An 8,642-nucleotide genomic window follows, 5' to 3' on the forward strand; every position below is an offset into this window, starting at 1 on the left:
CTGAGATTGTCATAGGTGTCCACTGATACCATCTGCAATTACAGAATTTTATGAGATGGAAACTGGTTCATTATGAAAAAGACTCAAGTCTACCAGCTCATTTCACAGATGTCAGACGGTAGACCTCCTGATCATCACAGTTCTTGTGAGTGCATAAGAAGGGGCTTGTAGTTAGACTTTTGGGAATTAAGCATAGAGCTAATGCTAAGCATCGGCTTAAATGCTTTTTAAAGTTGGACTCTCAGCTCCAGTCTATGACACTCAAAGCACGGACTTAGGCTCTTTAATTTTTCCTTTATAAGGGTCAAAACAGCATCGCTTGTTCACAGAGGGAGGCAGTCACAAGGTCAGCTAGAAATCACTTTTACCCTCAGACAAATATATCTATCTTAGACTGATTTCAGGCTGATTCTAAGCAAAACGACCATATGAACATGTTCAAAAGTATCAGCTGAATTTCATTTTGAATTGTCACCTATTCAAATAAATGAGTAAAGACATTCCTTTTAAAAGACTGAAGCACATTATGCAAACTGTACATATTTGTACTTTTCAAAGTAAGTTTTATCAAAAAAGTCACTGTTAGGTTTAAGAAGAATGTTTAATATGGGAAGTGTTGTAATCTCTCTCATACCCACATGATATATACACCTTCAAATCTGGTAACTATCAGCTCAGACAAACGTCTTAATTTCTTAATTCAGTCTATTTACAAACACAGAAATTAAATGCACTCTCCGGGCACTGAAGGAAGTACAGATCTGTTCTGCAGTCAGCAAGAAATGAAGCACTATTTGCTATAACAGAGCCTCTTCCAAAATGACCTGGTTTCTGGTGAAGGTAAACCTTGCTGCACTTATTCATTCCCTCTTTAACATGAGACCACAGAAAAAATCCAAGCTAACGGAGTGTTTAACGAGACTCTCAACACACTAAATGCAGGCCATAATGCTGCTCCAAGCTCTGGGTGAACTTTGATACTCCACAGACCAAATGGAGGGTGCTGATGACAACCTCTATCATCCTAAATATTAGGAAACCTGTTTATCTGAGAGATTTCCTTTCTCCTCATGCAACTACTTCAAGTGGCAGTGACAGACACGCTTAAACCCTGGTCTCTGGCCTTTCGTATGCTCCTTTCACAGGCCAGTTTCCATAACAAAGATATACTCCCCCTTGATCAATTTATCACAACCTGCCCGAACGCTTCTCCTCCCACATGCGCACACTTCGTATCCCCTCTGCCTCACCACAAGCAAAACAGAACAAAAGACCACCAACCATACAAAAATTACATTGTAGATCCGTAGATTAATGGGCTGATTCTGGCATCTCAATTCAAATGGATTTACAACTACTGTGTTTAGCCCTGTGTGATTTCAAATAGAATTACTTCTGATGAATTTGAATGCAAATTCACAAAGCATTAAAACAAACCGTGTTTAAACTCATTGGTTCATCAGATGCAAATATTGTGCATTAAGCAGGGAATACCCATTCATGAAAATAATGAAAACTGACACCAATATAATAAAATCATTACAGGTTTATGGATTCTGGGACTTAAACAAGCCATACCCTTGCTTCTCCTAACTGATTAAATGCTTCTTTGCAGTTTATGTTTGATCTGCAATTCAAAAACAAATTAGTTTAGTCTTTGAGCCTAGAACATTGGAAAATTGCTAGGAGGTTCTACCTCGGATTTGTCTGGGGAGAAGAGCCGGGTAAGGAGAGGAAACCGTGGGGGCAGGGAAGAGAGCAGTGAAGCTGAGAGCAGACAGCACAGGAGACGGAGCAGCCAGAGAAATCGAGGGTTACAGACCCCAGCAGCAGGCATTCATAAACCCACTGCCTGAACAGCATCGTGTAGAACAAAAGGCAATGGGGATAAAATTGGGTGCTTTTGTTCTATGAAGCTGACACAGACAGGTCTGTCACACTATGTGCTTCATTTTTATGAAACCTCAACCACCTTCACTTTGTATCTTGCTTGTAGACCAAGGATTTAAGTGCAGTAGGGCAATGGAGTGCTAATTATTTCTGAGATTGTCCCATGGCAAGCAAGGAAAAATGAATGCAGCAATGTTCTAGCTGATGAGGTAGATCTCTGGAGTTGCATCTAAACAATGTACATTGTGTAGGTCTTCCACTGATCCCCCTTGTCTAATTATCATGAACAAATTCTCATTTTCAGTGAGATGACAAGAGTCTAGCTTGAAAGTTTCCAGTGAAATCCTTGTATCTAAATATCAAATTCTTCTCATAATGATGAGATTTAAACCAGCAAAACATTCTTCACTGAGGCATGTAATGCTGATAATGCATTATTTAGCTGCACAATCTATGCAGTATAAGAAGTTCTTTGCTGCATCATGATCTGCTCCAATTTGTGTATAAACACCACTTGTAATAAAAGGAAATGTAACATCAAGTTTTACTTAAATAGCAGCTCCAAAAGAGACTGGGAGATAATGTAGCTAAGACACAATGAAAAAAAAAATTAAGGGCAATTGCAATAGCTCTTTCCCAACATAATTTTGTTCATAATTTTATTTTTTTTTAAATCTATTCACACCAACATTAAGTATTTTAAACTAAAATATGTAGAGATTTATATGTTGTGATGGTTTGATGGTAATTCGGTTTGCAGAGTTCAGGTACCATCTAAATGTGCAGCAAACACCAGAAAGCCCAACTTTGAAAGCAACCCTCTCCATAACTTTAACCAATTATCCCAGAAAAACTGCTTCTGAGGACAGTGATGCCTGACTGAAAAGATGTAACTAGCTGCCAAGTTCTCAAGATCTATATTTTCAAATGCGAATGCCTTGAATTAGATGCTCAAATCTACATTTAAAAGACCATTAGGCATTTCTGTGAAGCAACACGCAACACCACACTGACAATGTAGCTCATTCTGGGCGACGGAAGATTTGAGAAACTGAGAAGTTGTAGCACTGCAGCAATCCAGCACCCGCTGTCTCCATCAGCTTTTATCAATCCCTATCTGGCCAGCAGATCAAGGACTCTCATTCCTAGGACAGCCCTGTGATTCATGCCTATGGCTTTGCTACCTCCAGTGGATGGCACATGGACCAACGCGGGTCAGAGGTTAACAGTAAAATCATGGCTGCATTCAGGACATGGACAAAAATCCCACCGATTTACAGTGCGATTAATACAATTTTGGACTAAACTCCCCCAAATTAATCTGGATTCTGCTCATTCTTCATCATTTAATACCAGTGCTCTGAGATCCTTCCTGGCTTCCAACTGGCATTAAGATGCTGGTTAAAAACTACCTAGTCCTCAATCACCTGGCCTAGTCACTGTTTAATTCTTTTGCTCTTCCCACACCTTTTATCATGAGTGCAGTAAACAGAAGCATTTGAGATGGACTTGTTTTGTCACAAAGTGACATAAACATCTGCCACATTTTCTTAAAAATTCTGAAACTGGCCTGAACCTAGGCTGGAAGATAGCTTCTGATTACAGATATTTTCTGTGACTCATGAGGCAGATGAGGAATTTGTTTTTTCTTCATGACCTATTGGCTAAGTTCTCGAGTGCTGCTGAGAAGCTGTAGAAGTATTAATTAAAATTTGTACTAGTTGAAGAGATATATCATGAAACCTTGTCTTTAAGAGTTGCTGAATACCAGATTAACCTCAACTTCTCAGTACTACATGCAACCTTTGTATTTTTTTTTCACTGTCTAAATATGGGAGAAACACAATACTCAGGCATAAAGGACCACCTTAATCTGCATTAAAATGAGATGTACGGGTATGCAGTAAGTGCCAATCTGAGCACTCAGATGTGGAATTAGGACTTTGTATATAGGCACTTATTTTAGAAAGTAGATCTCAGAGGATATATAGGGTTGCCCGCTTAACTTGGAATTCCCAGCTCCAGTTTTAAAAGCTACTTGTCATTGCAGAGCAATTTTGAAGCAAAGTGGTATGTTTGGTGGCCTCATTTGCATGACAATACCCAGAATGCTCTCCTAACTCACAGCTATTTCACGGAAGGGTTGATGAAGGGCTGATGCATTCAAGCTTTGAGAATAAACCCAAATCGTGTGGGTGTACCAGTGCATATAATTTTAATACTTCCCCCACCCGTTCCATGTGCAAAAGGTAGAACTGTTAAAGTGGGTAATCACTATAGGCAACTAAACTAACCTGTTCATCATCAACATTTACTAGAAATCAAAATTACAAATGGTAGTTTGTCAAGTCTATAACACTTTCATTGATTAGCTGACCATCTCATATCCACATGTATATGCTTTTAGGTGTTGACATTGGTCACAAAGGTTTCTGTGAAGAGCTGTCCTAATATATTAACAATTAATTACAAAAAATAAACAACTTAAAACACAAAGCATAGATGTAGAACAACAGTTCATCAGGATGGACTTTGCTCGTTTCCACTTCTCCACTCTCGCAGCTTGCTACACAAAATAAATGCACTACATCAACTTACTGTGGTACAGAATATCACAGTCTGCTCTGTTGCGTGGATATCGCTGCTGAGAAGCTGTAACACTAATTGTCAGTTTCCCACGAACAAAGTAATTTGGTTAAATAACTGGTTTACATTTACTATATTTTATTTGCCTCACAAAAATAAATGTTATAACAAAAGATCATCTGAAGAGGAGGGAATGCTATGGTGATAACACCAATATGGTGCCAACATATGGGGAAATGCGTGCGTTTTGTGCATGTAAACAATGACACGAAGCTTCAGCTGTTTAGAGAACAAAGCTTTACACCTGAGTTAACTTAATATTATGATATGTGCATTCTGGTGTGTGTGCATATCAGGGGTGAAATTCTCTTGCTACAGGATTTTGGCAATGGAATTAAAGAATACTGTTTTAAATGCTGATTGACTGGTGATCATTCATAGCTCATTCATGATAGGTGATAAACGATGGCATTTCTTTTCTGTTTATCAGTTACATGAAGTCTGCACTCACATCACTCACATGTGAAAGAATAGCTTTTCTATAGATAAATTCAGGTTGATGACTTCATGATAACCCTTCAAGCCATTCTTGGCTTTTCAGATGTCTTTTCCCTCTTTTATTTCACATAATATGTGGATCTGACCACAATTTTTACAGCTCCTCCTCGGATACAGAAAGGGAACACAGGAACTAAGTGCCTGCAGCAGTAGACGGAAGCTGTTTCCCTTAACCTCCCTCTAGACTACCAAAGACTGGCTGAAACAGTTTTCCTCAGCCACCAGAGTGGCTCTTCTCCCAAATATCACTACAACAGCTTCATCCTGAACAGGCTGCCACTGGAGTTCCTTCAAAATTCTGCCAGAATGGCTTAAACTCAAAAGTAATTAAAAGCCTCTGAAATACTCATAAGTCAAGGGAGTGGCATAACACACATTAATTACAGTGCTCAGTGATGTCACACCTGTGACTTATTAGAGGCTATCCTGAAGTGGGTTCAAAGCTGCTGTTCATAATTTATAATGCTATTTTGAAGACTGCCTATTGAAAAGCAGTCTCTAATTGGGATGGTACATATTTAATACTAGCTGATGGAATCATATAGAGAATAATTTGGTGGCTTTCAGTGCAAAACTGTCGCCGATGAAGCCAGTTTTGAATACCAGACACACCACCACAAAACAGTACACCTCCTGTGAGACCATGACCCGGTGGTAACTCTGGTCTAGCTTGACCGTAGCTCTGCTAACTTCCATCAACCCTCAGCTCTAAGAAGGATAGAAAAAAGTACTTCAAATGACAAGGTGATTGCTGTTTTTTTCCCGTGGGTCCTGATGTTGACTAATTTTTCATATGTTAATACTGTTACTGGAATCAGAAGGTCTATGTGCTTAATTATGCTTGGCTGTAGTTGCAGGATTTAAACACTTGTAAGGAAAGTAAACTCTTGAACAGGTTACCTGAAATAAACAGGGGTATGCTTTTTTTCCATCAGTCCTCAGACGCTGTTTTGGCTAAAATACAGGACACGTTGTCTATAGAGCATTGAATTAGATTATATAAAACAATAATAAATTTTATGAATTTGCAGTAAAACTCATCTGTATTTGATAGCCATTTACAGAAAAAAAATATTGCAATGTTTCTGCAACAGATTAAAACCTGCAATTTGCTTTTTCCCTTTGTCTGTTTTGAGTTTAAATGGAAACAAACCTTACAGTATAGAATTGGCTTAAGGTCACCTGTCTACAAGGGATTACTGTGTAGTTCCTTTTATATTTTTTCCCCTTCTACTTTGAGGGACAAAAGGGCAGCACTACCCTAAGGGCTTTTTCAAATAACCTCTTTAGCAAATAAAGTCATACCCTATGTATAGAGGCCATTTCATCCCAGTCCCATGGGCTGCCTGTAGGGTAAAATACTGAATTTTCTGGCATGTGTCAGTGAATGTGAAGAAGAGGACCACTACTTACAGGAAGTTAAAGGCTGAATGAAAGAATGTGAATTTCCTTAATACACTAATTTAAGACATTGTATATCAAAGCTGAAAACATCATCTCAGAGAAACACTGGAATATATTTCTGTGAACCATACAGACACTCACATACAAACAACCAATTTACTACAGTTTGAAGAGGCAAGAGATTCAGCTTATCTGAAATCTTAAGCAAACAAGCAAATGAACATATTTTTTTTCCAGAGAAAACACATAAAATTAAAATTGGGCCTCTTCCTGATGGATGTAATCTTATGACTGCACCAACTTAACACTACCACAGACATCTCTGAAATCAGCTGCCAAGAAGGTATCTGTTACGTTTATATAAATTAGTATTATTGTTGTTTTTATCGCTGCACTTGCTGCACCCCACTTCTGTAACTGGTTAAAAGACAATATGCAAACCCCCAAACTCCCAAGTATTCATAAGGTATAAAATAATGGTTTTAAAACAAATCGTTTGACAGCTGCAAAGGCAGGATAACACCTAGTTACATTATAGAAACAGTGTGGATAATTACTTTTTTCAAAAGGAAAGACTCCATGGACCACGGTCCTGTCTGAATTTCCCTGCAGCTCAGATAATGTGCAGTAATACAAATCCTGTTGTCACCTCAACCTAAGTCTTTTTATCATCTATACATCAGTAAGAATGATGAGAGACGTCCCATGATTCTAACAGTCTTCCTTTGAAGGATCCACATGTTAATTACTGCACTAATTATGGTTTTTGAATAGCCAAATGAAGTAAGCAGTCTATGGGAGGTACGGGCATAAACCTAAGACTGAGAAAATACTAGTTACTGAAGTCATCAGTGTAAACTGACACATTGAACATGTTTAAAAGAAGTAGAAGTAGTAGATTTTAAAAGACAAGCATCTTCAATAATTAGGGTTCCATACAGGAAAAAGAAATGTTATTTCTTAATGGCAAGTGCATTTAAACTGTTATCTAAAGATCTGAAGGTAAGCCTGCTTAATTCACTGCTTCTTCTTTTGTTATTAGGAAAACATAATTGTTCCAAATAATTAGCACTAGAGTACATCACAAGCTGACAACAAAATTATAGAAATCTTCATATTCAGATCCGTCTAGCTGGCTATTAGGAACAGTTTCTGATCATAACCCATTAGTTGAAGTGCTGTGAGTTCTTGATTGCCACCAAATAACCTCAGATATCTGCCTAAGTTAACAGCCTCTATTTATTCAGAGTTTTCTTGACAGTAAAAATTGCTTACGATTTTTACAGCTGCCACACAAAAGAACAGTACTGGATGTGCGCACTTGGAAGATTAGGTGATAAAATAATTGAAATGTGGATTTTAGACACAATTTTAACTCCTAACTTTCTAAATGAACAGCTAAGGGATTTCAGTGTGCTACAGTGGTACTATCAGCCTTCCTGTTTATTAAAATTAAAATGAACACATTCCAAATCTTTCTAATTGTGATGTCCATGCCGATTTAAGTAAGATTCTTTGGGGTGAGGTTTTTTGGTATAATAGCCTTACTTTGTCCTTTTTTTCCACTGAAGATTGACTAATCAACAGCTGAAGATTTCTCTGTATCTTAAAGCTCAACCCACTTTTTTTTCTGGTACTTTCTTGTGAATAATGCCAGGACATACACGGCTGTTAATTCATTTCTTAAAACAGCTAACTAGCATGGATAGCACTACAGCAAAAGCTACCAGAAAGTGTGGAATATTTTTGAAAGACACTGACAAATGAATCTTCTGACAGAAATCACTGCTGTACCTCCAAAAGGAAAAAAGAAAAACAAAAAAAACATAAAACCCCACATACATATGGTGAGAAGGGAAGTGCACCTTTCAGTTACTTACCCAGCATCAGTGAGTAGATTATTGATAACATAATACAGACAAAATGAAAACTTGTTTAAATTTCCAATCTAATACTTTAGTTATCTATAATGCTATTTGAAGCCCCTTTCAAAATGTTTTTTTGTGATAATAGCTTCGTTTATAAAGCTACAAAGCTCTATGTCAAATCCCATGAGGGATAATTTTGATTACTAGAGTAATTAATGATGCTGGATAGTAATATGGATTTTCTGTTAAGATTTGAGTTTGAAGTTAATTAGTCTGCACATTATGATTTGCTGATTAATTACAGATATTTAGTTATAAAGAGAGATGTTAATTATT

The sequence above is a fragment of the Apaloderma vittatum genome, unplaced genomic scaffold (genome assembly GCF_000703405.1).
Source record: "Apaloderma vittatum isolate BGI_N311 unplaced genomic scaffold, ASM70340v1 scaffold31534, whole genome shotgun sequence".
Lineage (NCBI taxonomy): Eukaryota > Metazoa > Chordata > Aves > Trogoniformes > Trogonidae > Apaloderma > Apaloderma vittatum.